At 43.0% G+C, this 17831-nt stretch overlaps 1 pseudogene; it reads right to left on the reverse strand.

Moving 5' to 3' along the window:
- Positions 1 to 1244: 1244 nt before the first annotated feature.
- On the reverse strand, positions 1245 to 12977 carry LOC125361999 (annotated as a pseudogene).
- Between the last annotated feature and the right edge of the window lie 4854 nt (positions 12978 to 17831).

Consider the following 17831-nt stretch of genomic DNA (forward strand, 5'->3'; position numbering starts at 1 on the left):
GGCCCTGCCTCCCCCTCTGCTCCCCTTGCCGAGCCACTGTTCCATCCCCCCTCCTGGCCGGGCATCAAGGGGCTGAAACACAAGAACCAACCACGCGAGTTGAAGGGCAGCTGTGAGGGACCAGTCCCTCTGCTGGTTCAGCCCCTTCTCGGGTCCGTGCCGGCCCCAGACGCCCCTGCGCAAGGACCTGATCGGCCAGCTGTCCTTGCTGTCTGACCTGGAGCAAGGCGCTGCCCATCCTGAAGCAGACCTGCGCCCTCTCCTCCTCCTTCCCCTCCTCCTCCTCTCCCTCTTTCTCCTCTCCCTTCCCCTCCACACCCCTCTTCCTCCCCCTCCTCCTATTGTTATTATTATTTATCATTATTGTCTTTACGTAGTTCTATAAAGCGGTAAGTACAATACAAATGACCTCATCTCACTTCTTACATACTTCTTCAGCATGCCTCCCTACGCCATTCATTCAGTATAAAGTTACCTGATTCCATTTCCATTTGAAAGCATATTATAATAGATATTTATAGTATTTATTTTGCCAGTCCTGGGGTTTGAACTCATGGCCTGAGCACTATCCCTGACTTCTTTTTGCTCAAGGCCTAGCACTCTACCACTTGAGACACAGCACCTCTTTCAGCTTTTTCTTTATATGTGGTGCTGAGGAATCAAACCCAGGGCTTAATGTATACCAGGCCAGCCCTTTATCACTAGGCCATATTCCCAGAACCAGTATTTATAATATTTTAAGTAAATGACCTGCATTTAAAGAAAACATTGAAGATGAGAATTTACAATCTGGTTACTTTTTATGCTGGTGCTCGAAGCATTGATACTGCCCATGATCATTTTCCTTGAGACTAGCACTCCACCACTAGTGACATAGCTTCACTTTATGCTTTGTTTGTTGGCTGTTTTGTCTGATTATTTGGATTTGGGTTTCAGTGGTTAAATTGAGATAAGAGTCTCATTGACTATTGGGCCATGGCTGTCTGCAAAGTACAACCCTCAGATCTCAGCCTCTTGAGAAGCAAAGAATACAGAGTGAACCACCTAACCTAGTTTGATTTGTTTGTGTTTTCTTTTTTTTTTTCCACAATACACCAGGACAATCTACTATTGAAGGTTTAAAAGTATGTCCATTCTTAATACATGACACAACTAAGAGAAGGCAAAAATTTAGCTCAAAGTTTAAATGTTTTGGATTGAAGGCCAAGACTATACAATACGGCTCGATGTTTATCACAATATAACACAGTTCTAAACTCATAGAGGATCAGGAGGTCTAACAGGATACAAAAAATGAAAGCAGAAAAAACCAATCCAAAATCACCTTTGGATTTATAGTATCTTTGTTTTAGGCCTCACATTATTCCCTTAAGTAACTTCTGTATACAATGCTCCAAACAAAAATCAATGCCAACAGGTAAGCCATATGTCTGATATTAGAACTGACACAATATATCACATACATAAAATTTCAAGGATTTAAACAGCATTTTCAAGTGCATGTTTTTCAACATTTTATTATAACTTATTTTATTTAACAATCTAAGAAGTGGGCAGCTATCAGCAGTTCCAGTGTAATTTCAGGTTCAATTGGGAATTCAGGAATGTTGGTGGATCTTTTAGTGTAGGTAGCCTTGTAGGTAAAATACATGCACGCTTTTGATAGCACATATGAAGGGATGTCTCTAAAGTTGATCTTATTTGTTTCCTTCTCAGAAAACTGACCTGGTCCTCTCAATGTGCCTTTTATTGTTGTTGATGTTAGGGTATGCTATTTTTGCACAATGAATTTGTCACCATCGGAAGATACTAACTTGACATACATGGCATCAGGGCCTACACACCCACCGTGGATTTTCTTCACTCCATCCATTATGTTCTTCTACTCTTTTGCTTTCATTCCACAGGAACTTCTTTTAGTAGTTTCTAAGAAACAAAGGCTCCCTGAGATGTTGAAGCTGAGTGATTTGTTCCTGGAAAGAAACAGGAGTAGAAATGACTTTAATCTGCAGTACCCTTGCCAATCCTGCCATTGGTGTAGCCACAACAGCCACTTCAGCAAGGCCACCTGCCCAGCCCCAACTACTGGCTTCTGAGAGTTCTGAAACAAGTAGAAGGAATTGCTTTCTTTGGGACTCTGGTACTTTCAGAAAAGCTGGAAAGAGTGGTATTTAAGGAGGCCAGGGTGGGTGGGTGCTGGCTCACTTCCTCCTACTAGAAGTGCTTAGGGAGCACACCCTTCTGGAGGAGTAACACCCACTATCTGAGAGACATCAAATTTAAACCAATCAGGTTCAAGCTTCTGCTTCCCCATTGGGCATGGTGTGTCTAATCCAATTTCAATATCCCAGCATTTGTTCTTTTTTTTTTTTTTTCTGGTAGGTACCCAAAGCATGAGGGCCCATGATACTGATGCATCTTGCAACTTGTTGTTTCACCTGCTGCATTTTAAGGTTTTAGAAGCTTTAGGGTTTCTCCTGGAGGTTACAGACCACCAAGAGTGAGACAAGTGCGGTTTCTATGCTGACACAATGGTACACTCAGTGAAGCAGCTTCTGACACTGGGAAAATGTGGCACTGTTATGATGGCAGCCACCTCAGGCTCACTCTTTGAGCTTGCCTTATAGCCTTTTGCCCTGGTATTTGTTGCTGTGTATTGAATGGAAAAGTAGCTTCCCTTCACTCAATTCTGCCCAGTGCGTTTACCCATTTCTGCTAGATTCTATTCTGCGCTCCCTCAAAGTGCAGGCATCTGCCTCCATTATTCAATCCTGGGCCTGTCCTTCACATTCCACCCTCTGCTCAGCACATCTCTCTGCCCTCTCTGGATCAGCCTGTTCTATTTCCCTTGTGCTTCTGTCTTTAGATATCCAGATACCATCCTAGAGAATGCTAAATCACCTAAATTAAAGTCATTCTCTACTATTTTTTCTGGAATAAAGAGAATGTGGACAAAGAGATTGTGTGTGGCAATTTGGAGCTTGAACTCATTGCCAGTGTGCTGATGTCCCTTTACTTTTTTTTTATTGTTGTTCTAAGGCTAGTTCACACCTTTAGCCGCAGTTTCACTTTAGGCTTTTGAGTACTGAATTGGAGATAAGAATCTCACAGAATCTTCTTCCCAGGCTGGCTTCAAAACAGGAACCCCACATTCCAGCCTCTCAAAACCCTAGTATTACAGACTTGAACCACCAGTACCCACATTCCATTTATGAACTCCTACTGAAGGGGGAAATGAAGAGTTAAAGTAAACCCCATTTTCAGGCAGCCCCTGTTTTGTTGTCTGATTAAACTGTGAGCAAACACAGGACAAGCTTATTAGGGCCCAGCCAGTCAAGAACTTTAACCACCTGGGAATGCTTAACTCTAACTGCCCCCACAATGCCTCGAGCCCTGAACCAATCAGATTTGTACCCATGTCCTAATCTTGCTTGCTTGAACACATGATTGCTGTAACTTTGTTTTTTGTCTTGTTGAACATCGGATGGCTGTAACTTTGTTTTTTGCCTTTATAAGCCCTGTGCAATCGCAGCTTGGGGCTTCCTCCTAACCTCTGCTTTGTTGGTGGGTAGGATGAGGCCTGGGCCATGGCCCAATTGAATAAAGTCTTGCCTTGCTTTTGCATTTCGGAACGTCTGAGTCCTGGTGGCCTTCTCTCGACTTGGCATAACATTTGGGGGCTCGTCCAGGATAGCCCAAGAGACCGCTGAGACCCCAGACTCTGAAGGTAAGAAAACAGCATTGTTCATTTGTCTTGTCCTGTAATTTCTCTGTTTGTCTGTTTGTCTGTTTTGCTTTTGCTTATTTCTTGGAGGGGTTGCGCTTACTCGGCAATCCTGGGGAGACTGGGGGATGCCCCAGACTCTCAACCCTTGAAGGGTGACCAAATCCTGCCTTGAACTTGGGTCCACTCCTTCTGCACCCTTGCAGGAGGTTGTGGGCCAACTTGGGTCCACTCCTTCTGCACCCTTGCAGGAGGTTGTGGGCCAACTTGGGAGATCTCCATCTCCAACTCGTAGCTTTTCTTGTTCTCAGGCCTGTGTGTTTTTCTCCTTTTGTATTGTTATAATTGTTTTGTTTTTTTGTAGCCTTTTGGACTGAACATCTGATCAGAGCTATGGGTATCGTTCTATCATGGGAACCCCCATCTTGCCCCCTAGACTTGATCCTAGCTCACTGAAGGGAGGTTAAGGACATAGCTTAGAACCAGAGTGTGACCCTTAAATAGGAAAAATGGATCACCCTGTGCAAGTCAGAATGGCCCACCTTTAAGGGAACTAATTGTCCACCCAAGGGGAGCTTTGACATAGGTAAGATCAGGACTTTGCAATGTCTAATCTACACTACACCCCTCATTTTGGCCATCCAGATGAAAGATAAACCAAAAAGGAGAATAATAAATTGTACCCACCTGTCCTCCAGGGAGGAAGCGTGTAGGAGGAAATGTTTCCCCTGCCATACTCCCTACCCCAGTTACAAGAGGAGGACTCTGAGGAGAATGTTTCAGCCCTCCGCTCTGGAGAGTCCCGCCCAGTCCTGGCACCAGCAGCCCAGGGCAAGGAGGCATCGGCCCTGAGTCCTGACCCGCAGCCACCAACAGGGGCAGACATGGGGCCAGTCCAAGCCACCCGCAGGCAGCAGGGAGTGACCCCACCGCGCAGCGCTGTCATCTCCATGTTGTTTGTAAGTCTGACAGTCTCTTTTGAGTCAAACCTGCATAGCTCATTGGAAAGATATATAGGCAATGGTTCACAGAGTGTGAGTGTCCACAAAAAGAATTCTGGGGGGACCCCCACCCATCCTTCCTAAGCAGAAAATTATTTGGTGTGCTAGAATGTTTTACTAAGACTAAAAATGTTTTACTAAGACTATCAAGCCCTGGAAAATGAGGCTGGAGAATGCTAAAATCATTTGTTAAAGGTTTTGTCTTAAAATTTGGGTGTTGCAGGAGTAAGATTGACAAAAATACCTCTTGCCACTGGAAAATGTACAGCCGATGCTTATTTTGCACACTTTAAGATCTTTTGAATATGTATGTGTGTGTGTGTGCATGTGTGAGTGTGAACATGTTCAAGACTGTTAGTATGACGTAAAATTGAGTGAGTTTAAGTTTAAATTCAAATGGTCATCAAGTTTGGGCATTATCAAATGCTTCAAAGGATTATTGCATTGTTTTAAAGAGGAACTATAGTTAAAAAATGTTTAATTAAAAAAATCAGAGCTAAGTGTCTGAAATTTGGATGTAAAGGTTTATCATTGTTTAAAAAAGAAAAACAAGTGCTTGGGTTTCTCAGTTCAAAGACCAATAGGAAAGGACAGGAAAAACCTGGGATGGGCCTGTGTGCCTATCCACAAGAGTAAGGGGTGATCTGGCAAAGGTGCAGCTTTGCCAGTTCACGTGGTGGCACAGCCCTGGAGGGAATCCACGTGGTGGGACAGCCATAAGGGGGCGTCCATTCATGGTGGAAGAGAACAAGCTGGCACCAAGACAGTTCATCAAGCTCTGAGGAATAGGATGGAGATAGGTCATTTGGTAGTACAGGCCAATGGATGCCTTTCTTTCTTCTTTGTTTGCAGGTGAACATTGGAAACCTTGTGGTAAAAATGAATGATTTGACTGGAATTTCTAAAAGTACCCCTTGAGAGGTACTAAGAATTGGAAAAGTTTTCCGATTCTTGTGCTATTTTTGGAATTTGGATTTTAAAGGACATATATTAAGCTAATGGGGATAGGAGTAAACTCTCATTAACTCTATGTATGTAGGAAGAAATGGCAAAGTGGGCTAATGTTTCTCACTAATTTATTGAAAAGCTGAATGGATAAGTATTTCTAATTCTGTAATTGTAATTCTTGCATTAAGGAAAAATTGTTATTTGAGTTCAAAGGTCTTCATGCCATGCGGTAACTGGGACTGAAGAAAAAAAAAAGAAAAGAGGCTTTTATAAAACAAGCAGCCCGGAGGAGAAGGGCAGCACCTGGTTTCAGAATGCCTGTAAACTTCAGAGTTTTTCCAATGCAGATAAAAGCTAAACTGTTATTGTTAAAGCAGAGGTTAGTTAAAAGGCTTTGGAAATCAAGAATACATTTATAAGAAATTTGGAAGTAAAATTGTCCTAAATGATTATTGCAAAGTGAGAAAAGGAGAATTATGGCTACCAAAATGTTTAATTGCCATTCCAGTTTGTTTGTAGGTTTTTTGTAACAGTTTCCAGCAGGCCCACAGAGAAGGACAGGTGATTCCTGCAAGTTTGTCAAGATCTAACACTGACCCTTAATAAGTTCCAGGTAAGAGCATGCTTAAAAACTACTTCTGTGTGGACCACCTAGTTGCTTTTATTTGGAGTAAAGTGGCCTCTTGTAAGACTCACTGATCTGAAATCTGCAGTTCGAAGCCAGCCTGGGAAGAGAAAGGCCCCTGTGAGAGTCTTCATCTCTAGATGGCCATCAGAAGTGCTGGGAACAGAGTCATGAGTCGCTTTGAGGCTCAAAGTGGTAGGGTGCTAGTCTTCAGCTGGAGAGCTGAGGGACAGCACTCAGGCCCTGAGTCCAAGTCCAGTGAAAAGTCACTCCTCCTGGGACAAAAGTGATGGAGCATCCAGAGGCAGTAAGCCACTGCTTGGATGGCAGAGATGGTGTCAGATCCTAGAGTCACTCCTGTTTGGCCTTTCAGAAGTTAATCAGAGCCAGGAGGTCCCAGAAGAATAGTTCATAAGCATGCCTTTCAAATGCCCATGTCTGTCTACTGGGCAGTAACTTGCCAGTCATCTGTGGTAGAGGGTAGTAAGTAGGGGGTAAGTTTGTCAAATTAGAGGATAGTTTAAAATCCCAACCCCCTGCATCCACTCAAAGCTCTGACTGGCAGTGAGAATTTTAAGCTGATACATCTGTTCAGGAAAGAAAGCTTGTAGACCTGAGATTGTGTCCTTATTGAGATCTGTTAAAGGCCTGCAAAAGTAATGTAGGCATTTTTTTTAGGTCATCAGAGATCAGTTCCCCAGCCAGTCAGGAAAAAGCTTTTACAAACTAGAATGTTAAAAGGCTACACTGCGGTAGCCCCAAAAGAAGTCTGTATAGTTGAAAGTTAAAATGTTGAGTGTAATTTCCAGTTTGGAGTAAAGCTCCTAATGGACATCTGATCCTGCAGCCCCTTGGTAAATTAGACTAAGGTTAAGGTTCCTGGTTAGATAAGGTCAACGTCCCTGAGTCAGCCTGAAGAAGTTATAGAAGATGGATGATCTTCACCCATCAGCCCCCCCCCCCCCCCCCGCCTTTTAGGACCAAGGGACCAGAGTTGTTTTGGGGAAGATGAGGCAGGATAAACTAGAGGCATGGAAAACAGAGGTAAAAGTTTATAGAGACTGCACCTGTGGGAAATGGTTACAGGCCAAGCCTTTTATGTTGGCTTAAAAAAAAATCCTAGCCTTATTGGAAATATCTGATTTAAACTTATTGCCCTGGCAAAATGACCCAAGGGCCATTGATTGCCTAAAGCCCTCTTGACTTTCAGTGATGTGCCAGCCTACAAAAGCTAGTGTGCTTAAGCAGGAATCAGGAAAATACTAGGAAATTTGACTAAAGTTAGGCTTTAGGTTAACTTAGGGTAAGCTTCTCTAACCAGTCTATGGAGAAAGTTGCAGGTAACCCAGAAGGTGTGACATTGTACTGGAACCACTGGGAGCCACTGCTGCCTGACACCACCATGACCCCTGCCAATTGCATTTGAGTGAGGATCAAGGAGAGTCTAACAGTCATCTGGAAGAATCTACATCTTCAGATGGGACTTATCACACACGGCTGATTTCTGCTGGAAAGTGCTTTGGATCTGCTAAAACTAAAATTTTAGGGGGACATTCTTGAGTTGACTGGAGTTAACTAGCTCTTTTAAGAAAATTGGCTATTGTAAGAAATTTTCAAGCAGACTGGCCTGCTGCTAAATTCAATGTATGTATGACAGGCTGGAGAGTCACTTCCAGGCAATGCCTGGGGTGGGAGGTATGTACAAGAGTATTAAAATGTGTCCAGATGGATTAGGGTGTGACCTCAGAGAAGAGAGGGAGGTAACTGCCATCAGGTGTGCCAGGTACCAAGGTAACTGGACAGAGATATAAACTGCTGGGGGCATCTTCATGGAGCCCTCCTGGGGGTGGATCTTACAAATGCCACTGGCCAACCTTAGGTACATGGAAGAACTGGAAACTGGAGAAATCCACTCTAGAATAGTTGAGTCCTGATATAGAATATAGATATAGAATATAGAATATAGATATAGAATATAGAATATAGATATAGAATATAGAATATAGATATAGAATATAGAATATAGATATAGAATATAGAATATAGATATAGAATCGTTGGCTCATGATTGTTGGGGAGAGCTCTGCCTTTAAGAGGCCACAATTGGCTTTAGCTTGTCCCCTCCCCTTCCGACTGTAACAGGAAGAGAAACCCCTGCCCCTGGGGGGCGAACACGTGTGTACCATCATGGCGGGGACTTCTACAGAGACCCAGCTCTTGAGGGGCTGTAATCCCCGCCCACAAGGGAAGGTTCATGACATCACCTGTTGGGCATCCTAGTCAGTCAATCAGTCAGTCACCCCAAGTCCTTCCCCTTCTGCCTTTGTCATCGTAATAAATCCTTATCCCCGCCCTCTGGGTGGCGGAGACCTGTTCAACCTTCAAGCTATTTCCCCGGGATTCTGTTCCTGCATCAGACACTTGAGGGGGGCTGGCGGGGAAGGGGATTTCATCATTTCTCCTCAACTCAGCGAAGTCCACAAAGATATGCCTTATTTCTTCTGCCTGTGGGAGGGGTAGGGTTGAGTGTCTTTCATAATTTGGGTTCAGGCATTTCCCCGGGAGATAGGGGGAAGGGGGTCCTAGAGACTCCAACATTTGGGCATCTCTTCTGGAGAAGTGAGGAGAAGGGATCCTTGAGGTCCCAACACATGATAGTTGGCTCTGGTCGGGCTTCTTAGGAGCAGCAGTCCTATTGGACTGACCATGGCCCCATCTTTGTTTTCCCCAACAGCCTGTGGGTGGAGTCACAGTAAATTGCCTTGATGTAGTTGAGATAAACTGGAAAATGTAGACAGTTTAAAACTCTAGCAGCAAAGAAGCCCCAGGAAATGTAAAGAGGAAAGTTAGTATAGAAAGCCTTGGAGAAAGAGATAGAGAAATGGTTTCCTCTGGATAAGAAAGGGACTAAAAAGTAAATTGTCACAGAATGTTCCAGTAAGTCACTGATGGTGTGAGGGAGTAGAAGATGGTGTGAATGGGGATATGTTAAATTTTATAAGGCACAGATTATAAAAATGTATAAGGAAAGACTTTAGAGAGAGAACTGGGGAAGCAAAAAAAGTTTCCTTTAGATTAAAAGGTTTTGGCATGTTAAAAGTGAGAAAGACAATCCCTAGAAAGTTTGAGTATGTAACAAAAGGTATCAGTATGTCTTAAAATTAGAGAATATGAGTAAAGTTGGTATGTAAATCAAATTGGCTATAATATAAATAGGGTCAGAATTGGGGCTTCGGTGTAAAAGTATGTTTATCTGTAACTTCATCTGCAGGGCTAAGGGGCTTGTGTGATGTCATCTAAATGTTATTCCTAACTTGCAATCACATTTGTTATGAGCTTTTATCCCCCTTCAGAGCCTTTTAGCAAGCCCAACAAGAGATCTGGTTCAAACTAAAGGCCCTTTATGAGACTGGACCTCCTCCTGAGCCACACCCGATACCAACTGAGTAAAGCACCACCGAAAACTTATGGTATTGCGGGCACAATACCAATCTATCCCTACCAATTCTCAGTCAGAATCAAACTAATAAGCAAGGAGAATCACGATTGGTTTTCTAATTACCTATAAGAAGGGGGGAATAAAAGGGAGAATGAAGAGTTAAAGTAAACCCCATTTTCAGGCAGCCTCCATTTTGTTGTCTGTTTAAACTGTGAGCAAACCCAGGACAAGCTAACCAGGGCCCAGCCAGTCATGAACTCTAACCACCTGGGAATGCTTAACTCTAACAGCCCCGAGAATGTCTTGAGCCCTTAGCCAATCAGATTTGTACCCATGTCCTAAACTTACTTGCTTGAACACCTGATTGCTGTAACTTTGTTTTATGTCTTGCTTGAACACCTGATTGCTGTAACTTTCTTTTTTGCCTTTATAAGCCCTGTGCAATCACAGCTCGGGGCTTCCTCCTAACCTCCGCTTTGTCGGTGGGTAGGACGAGGCCCGGGCCGCGGCCCACTTGAATAAAGTTTTGCCTTGCTTTTGCATTTCGGAACGTCTGAGTCTCGGTGGCCTTCCTGGTGGTCGTTTCGTGACTTGGCATAACACTGTGTGACCATGCAGAGGAAATAAAACAGAAAATCTAGAGTTGGTTGAATTAATTAATTACTTTTGCCACCATTTTCCTTTTGTTTTACATGTTTTGTTTTGAGATAGAGTCTTCCTGGGTACCCCATGCTGAGTGCCACTGAAGAGCCAAACTAAAGCCATTTTGAAGTCAGGCCCCACTTTACCACGTGAACCTGAGATAAGCAGGCCCTGTGAGCAAACCCAGGACAAGCTTATTAGGGCCCAGCTGGTCAAGAACTCTAACTACTGGGAATGCTTAACTCTAACCACCCCCAGAATGCCTCGAGCCCTGAGCCAATCAGATTTGTACCCGTGTCCTAATCTTGCTTGCTTGAACACCTGATTGCTGTAACTTTGTTTGTTGTCTTGCTTGAACACCGGATGGCTGTAACTTTGTTTTTTTGTCTTGCTTGAACACCTGATTGCTGTAGCTTTGTTTTTTGCCTTTATAAGCCCTGTGCAATCGCAGCTCAGGGCTTCCTCCTAACCTCCGCTGTGTCAGTGGGTAGGACAAGGCCCGGGCTGCAGCCTGCTTGAATAAAGTCTTGCCTTGCTTTTGCATTTCAGAATGTCTGAGTCCTGGTGGCCTTCTTGATGGTCTTCTCTCGACTTGGCATAACATTTAGGGTTTTGTCTGGGATAGCCCCGGAGACCCCCGAGACCCCAGACTCCGAAGGTAAGAAAACAGCGCTGTTCATTTGTCTTGTCCTGTAATTTCTCTGTCTGTTTGTCTGTTTTGCTTTTGCTTACTTCTTGAAGGGGTTGTTGAAGTGGACACACTTACTCAGCAATCCTGGGGAGACTGGGGGATGCCCCAGACTCTCCACCCTTGAAGGGTGACCAAATCCTGCCTTGAACTTGGGTCCACTCCTTCTGCACCCTTGCAGGAGGTTGTGGGCCAACTTAGGAGATCTCCAACTCATAGCTTTTCTTGTTCTCAGGCCTGTGTGTTTTTCTCCTTTTGTATTGTTATAATTGTTTTTTTTTTTTTTTGTAGCCTTTTGAACTAAACATCTGATCAGAGCTATGGGTAATGTTCTATCTTGGGGACCTCCATCTATCCCCTAGATTTGACCCTAGTTCACTGGAGGGAGGTCAAGGAGATAGCTCAGAACCAAGGTGTGGCCCTTAAGGAGGAAAAATGGATCACCCTGTGAAAGTCAGAATGGCCCACCCTTGAGAGAGCTAACTGGCCACCTGAGTGGAACTTTGACATAGTTAAGATCAGGATTTTACAATGCCTAATTGATGCCCCTCGTTCAGGCTATCTGGACCAGGTTCCTTATATATACACCTGGAGGGAACTAGTTTACAGGGACACTCCAGCTTGGGTTAGGCCTTTCTTACCAACTCCCATCTCCACTCCTTTCCCTACCCCAATATTCACTCAAAAAACATGGGGTGACAAGAGAGAAACCAAGAGGGAAGAGAAGAAATTGTACCCACCTGTCCTCCAGGGAGGAAGCACGGAGCAGGAAATGTTTCCCCCTCCATACTCCCCACCCCAGTTAACTCTAGTAGAGGAGGACTCTGAGGAAGATGTTTCAGCTATGCCCTCCGCTCCAGAGGGTCCCGCCCAGTCAACTCGCTGGCGCTGAAGAATTACATCTCTTCATAATTCTGTTGTCCTTCCTCTACGCCCTATAGGTCCTGTGGATGCAGATGGTCGACAACAATTCCAATAATGGCCATTTGCTACTAGTGATCTTTACAATTGGCATGCCCAAAATGCCCCCTTTTCTGAGAAACCCCAGGATTTAATTCACTTGCTTGAAACTATACTTTTCACTCACCAGCCCACTTGGAATGATTGTAGACAGCTTTTCTAGGTCCTTTTCACAACTGAGGAGAGAGAGATCGTATCCAAGAAGCGGCCCGGAGACTTATCCATGGCCCCACCGGAACGCCCATCACGAATCCTGCCTTGATTGATACCTATTTTCCCGAGACCTGACCAGCATGGGACTACAATATGGCTGAAGATAGGGAGAGACTCCTTGTCTATCGCCAGGGTCTGTTGGCAAGTCTCAAGGTGGCGGCTCACCCACCTACCAATATGGCCAAAGTTTATGATATTAGACAGGGAGAAAGTGAAAGTCCGGCAGCGGCTCGTGGAAGCCTTTAGTCAACACACCTGTATGATCTTGAGACCCAGGAATCTGCTCAGATGATTATGTTTGCCTACATAAATCAAGCTGCTGCACTGGACATAAAGCGAAAGTTGCAGGCTCTAGACAGGCTTGGTGAAAAATCTGTTAGGGATCTAGTAGCAGTGGTGGAAAAGGTTTATAATAAGAGAGAAACAGGAGAACAAAGACAGGAAAGGAAGGACAAAGAACGTGGAATTGAGCAAGAAAAGAGGAACAGAGTTAAGGAAAGGAGTTTGGCTAGAATTTTGGAGCAACAACAGGCACAACACAAGAAGGACCTCAAGGAAATCCTGACCTCTGTGCAGGCAGGAAACTTTAGATAGTCCTCCTTTCCAAGTGAGGAGCAGGAGTCCAAACCCCAATCAAGAGTGGGGAAGAATCAGTGTGCCTATTGCAAGCAGGAGGGGTATTGGAACTGCCCAGAGCTATTCAAGAAAATCAAGAGTGTTGCCAACCTTAGAGTTGGCTGAGGACAGTGACTGAGGGAGTCGAGGCTCAGACCCCCTCCCTGAGCCCAGAATAACATTGAAAGTGGAGGGGAATCCAGTCATGGTTATTAGATACGGGAGAGAAAATTCAGTATTACTAACCCCGAGAGGGCAGATGTCCACTAAAACAACATGGGTCCAAGGTGTGATGGGCACTAAACCCTATAAATGGGCTACCCAAAGAACAGTGGACTTGGGAGCAGGCCAGGTAACTCACTCGATTTTAGTCATCCCTGACTGCCCCTATCCATTGCTTGGTTGTGACCCCTTAACAAAAATGAAAGCTCAGATACAGTTCACAGGCAGTGGGGCTTCTGTGACAAACTAAGAGAAAAGCCTGGTAGTATACTAATAACTAGCAAGTTAGAAGAGGAGTATAGGCTATACCAGCATCCCAAGCCTGAGTCTCCAGAAAATGAGTGGCTACAGGCGTTTCCCCCAGCATGGGCAGAAACTGGGGGAATGGGACTGGCAAAACATCGTCCTCCAATCTTTGTGGAACTCAAAGCTGGGGCTGACCCAGTAAGAGTTTGCAAATATCCTATGTCACTAGAGTCAAAGAAGGGGATCACTCCTCAAATCAGAAAATTGTTAGATTTATGAGTTCTGAAGCCCATCCAGTAAGCCTGGAATACTCCACTGTTGCCTGTAAAAAAGCCTAATTCTAATGATTACAGACAATTGCAAGACTTGAGAGAAGTTAACAAGAGAGTAATGGACATTCACCCAACAGTCCCAAACCCGTATACCCTGCTGAGCTCCCTGTCACCAAGCCATGTGTGGTATACTGTGTTGGATTTAAAGGATGCCTTCTTTAGCCTGCCCTTAGCCCCACAGAGCCAAAACTACTTTGCTTTTACTTGGCACGATCCTGAGATCAGGATAAGCGGTCAATTGACCTGGACCAGGCTGCCTCAAGGATTCACGAATTCGCCTACCATCTTTGATGAGGTGTTGCATGAAGACCTGAGTGAGTACCACTACAAAAATACTGGAATAAGCCTATTGCAATGTGTAGATGATTTGTTAATACCACTCCAGACAAAAATAGCTGTCTAAAGGGAACAGCTAGGCTCTTAAAGACTCTTGGCAATTTGGGCTATAGGGCCTCCAATAAAAAGGCACAAATTTGTAAACCTGAAGACACCTATCTGGGCTTCATATTAAAAGAGGGCAAGCGTTGATTGTCAGATGCACGTAAAGAGACTGTGCTGAAAATCCCTTTGCCTAAGTCAGCCAGACAAGTCAGAGTTCCTGGGAAGAGCAGGCTTTTGCTGGCTGTGGATACCTGGGTTCGTTAAGATGGCCAGGCCTCTATATAAAGCCACCCAAACCTCCCAGAATTTCATTGGACTGAGAGGATGCAAAAAGCCTTTGAGGCAATCAAGAAAAGCCTTCTGGAAGCCCCTGCCTTAGGCCTACCTGACGTGAATAAACCATTCACATTGTTTGTGGCTGAAAATAAAGGAATAGCAAAAGGGGTGCTCACCCAATCAATTGGACCTTGGAGATGACCAGTCACCTACTTGTCAAAGAAATCCTGTTGCCGCTGGGTGGCCTCTGTGCTTAAGAATAATAGCTGCAGCAGCCCTTTTGGTAAAAGATACAGATAAGTTGACTCTGGGACAGAACCTGAGTGTGGCCACTACACATGCTCTAGAGGGGGTGCTAAAACAACCAACTGATTGGTGGATGAACAATGCCCGCATGGTCCATTACCAGACCTTGTTACTTAACCCCACACGTGTCAGCTTCTGTGTACCTACAGCATTAAACCCAGCAACTGTGCTGCTGGATCTGGATCTGGAAGCACCCCAGCATGATTGTAATCAGATCCTGGCCCAATCACATAGCCTCCAGCCAGACTTGCTGAATTCGCCGCTATCACATGCTGAGCACACCAGGTTCAATGATGGCAGCAGCTTCATTCAGGATGGAAAAAGGTATGCAGTTGCAGCGGTTACTACGGACACTGAGATAATGTGGGCAGAGGCACTCCCCCAGGGAACTTCTGCACAAAGAGCAGAACTAGTGTCACTAACAGAACCCTTACAGATGGGAAAAGGAAAGAGACTAAATATCTATATGGACAACCAGTGTGCTTTTGCCCCTGTACACATCCATGGAGCCATCTACCAAGAGAGGGGGCTACTGACAGCCAAAGGAAGGGCCATTAGAAATAAGCAGATTTTAAGCCTCATCCGGGCCCTATGGGAACCAGCAAAGATTGCCATTGTGCACTGTCCAGGTCATCAAAAGGGAGTTGATTTGGTGACTAGAGGGAATAATCTGGATGACCAGGCAGCCAAGGAAGCTGTACAGAGGGGTTACTATTACAAGCTTCAGATTGTGAATGCATGCACATTTCTTGTCATATCTTTTATCCCTTTCCTCATTTTCCTCCCTCCTTTCCTCCTCTCCCAGCACCTCACCACATCCCCCCTCAGTATTTTTCCATAAACCAAAAAAAACACCCATCTTATCCTTAATGTACATCATCACTCAGGTCTACAATGATTATGTCCTCTATGATTATATTAACTGTAAAACAATTTCTTCCAGATTGAATGATATATACATATACATCTCTTTTCTTTGGTTTAGTGTAATCTGTTCCTTCTTTTTCGCTAATTTTCCCACCTCCCTGCTGCCCTTGAGTTGCTTTGTTTGTTCTCATCCTTGCCTGTTGCAGCTGTTGGGCCCTTGCAACAGGGCAAGAAAAGGACATTGAACGGATCCACATAGGGAAAGAAGAAATCAAATTATCCCTATTTGCAGATGACATGATCTTATACCTGAAGGATCCAAAAATCTCTGCTTCCAAGCTCCTAGAACTAACAGACCATTTTGGCAAAGTAGCAGGATACAAAATTAATGCATAAAAATCAGCAGCCTTTCTGTATACCAACAATATATAAGTAGAAAAATAAATTATGGGCAATACCATTTGCAATAATAAAATACCTAGGAATTAACCTAACCAAAGTAAAAGATCTATTTAATGAAAACTATAAATACCTAAAAAGAGAAATCAAAGAGGACAGCAGGAAATGGAAAGACCTTCCATGCTCATAGATAGGGAGAATCAATATCATTAAAATGGCCATATTACCAAAGATGTTATACAAATTCAACGCAATCCCCATCAAAATCCCAACTACATTCTTTACTGAAAAAGAGAAAACAATCCAAAAATTCATATGCAGCAACAAAAGACCTAGAATAGCCAAAGCAATTCTAGGCAAAAAAGCATTGCATGAGGTATCACAATTCCAGACTCCAATCTCTATTATAGAGCCATCATAACAAAAAATAGCCTGGTATTGATTGTTTTTCTTTAGATACATTTCTTTCTCTTTCATTTAAAAATTATTCCACTAACTTCAACATAGTTTTGAAATTGAAATAAAAACAGTCTTATAAAAACCTCTTCATCAGCAGAGAGCCTTCTATAATGTAGATGGTCAATTTCCAATAATAAGTAAAGGGACAGATGTACATGTGCATGTAGTTGTACATATTTGTGTTATATTATGTATTTGATCTAGTTTTATATATATATACACACACAAACACATACACACGTACATATATAGTGCTTTAGGAAGCAAATGATAGAGATTGCTCACAGTCACTTCTTTATTCAAAGCAATGAGCAAAATATAATGTTTACTCTTTCTTTTTAGATCCATAACTTCCTCCTTAGCTCTAAGTCATAGATCTCACTACTTTGCATAAGTAAAAGTATAAGAGACTAAGAAATAAGGAAATCATTTTACTATAGCTATTATCTATGTACACCATTTCAATATTAAATATTATATTTAAAAGCATAATTAAACTATATAACATTATCGGGAAACTATATTATTTAATTAGGCATTGCTTTATAGATGGCAACTTCTTTGTATAACTACTTAAAGACAATCTCTCTCTCTCTCTCTCTCTCTCTCTCTCTCTCTCTCTCTCTCTATCCATCAAAAATAAATGTCACTTCAAATGAAACACAATATGTATGTATTTATTTTTCCAGTCCTGGGGCTTGGACTCAGGTCCTGAGCCATGTTCCTGGTTTCTTTTTGCTAAAGGCTAGTACTCTACTTCTTGAGTGACAGCAAAACTTCTGGATTTTTCTGTTTATGTGGTGCTGAAGAATCGAATCTAGGGCTACGTGCATGCTAGGCAAGCATTTTACTGATAAGCCACTTTCCTAGCCCAAATGAAACACAATTTTTAAATATAGAATTCAGGGAGATATGTTTTAAGCAATCAATCAATAAAAATGTAAGAATCCTTGTTTTATAGATTAAAAATATTCTGATGTTCCAGTTTCTACTTTGTGGTATGTTATTTATATCATTGTAGAACTTAAGTGTAATTAATTCCCAAAATAGAAACAAATGTCTGTATTCCTCTTCATTATTTTATATTTTCATGTAATCAGTCAAAAAGACAAAAATTTAAAAAAATGAAATAAAACCTATATTAAAAAAATTCACTGGTCCTGACATTGCATGCAACAAGGAAAAAAAATTCTTTTCTTCGATGGAAGGGGACCAGTTTTCTATCAAGGGGATCTGAGTGACTCTAGTTCCTTGTGAAAACCTCAAACGGTCTCTGAAGTACACAAAAATTTATGATATTTGTTGCTCCAGGTAAAATTTAATATGCTGAATCAATATAGTAGGGTAAGATAAATATGGCATTACCTTTTGAGCTCCATACTATTATGGAAATAGCCATCCCTGCTAATATTTATCTTACTGTTCTTATAACATGGGACCACTAGAGTATCTTAAGCCTCTGTTTAATTTTAAAAAATCAGAATTCTG

Source organism: Perognathus longimembris, chromosome 13 (assembly GCF_023159225.1).
Source record: "Perognathus longimembris pacificus isolate PPM17 chromosome 13, ASM2315922v1, whole genome shotgun sequence".
Classification (NCBI taxonomy): domain Eukaryota; kingdom Metazoa; phylum Chordata; class Mammalia; order Rodentia; family Heteromyidae; genus Perognathus; species Perognathus longimembris.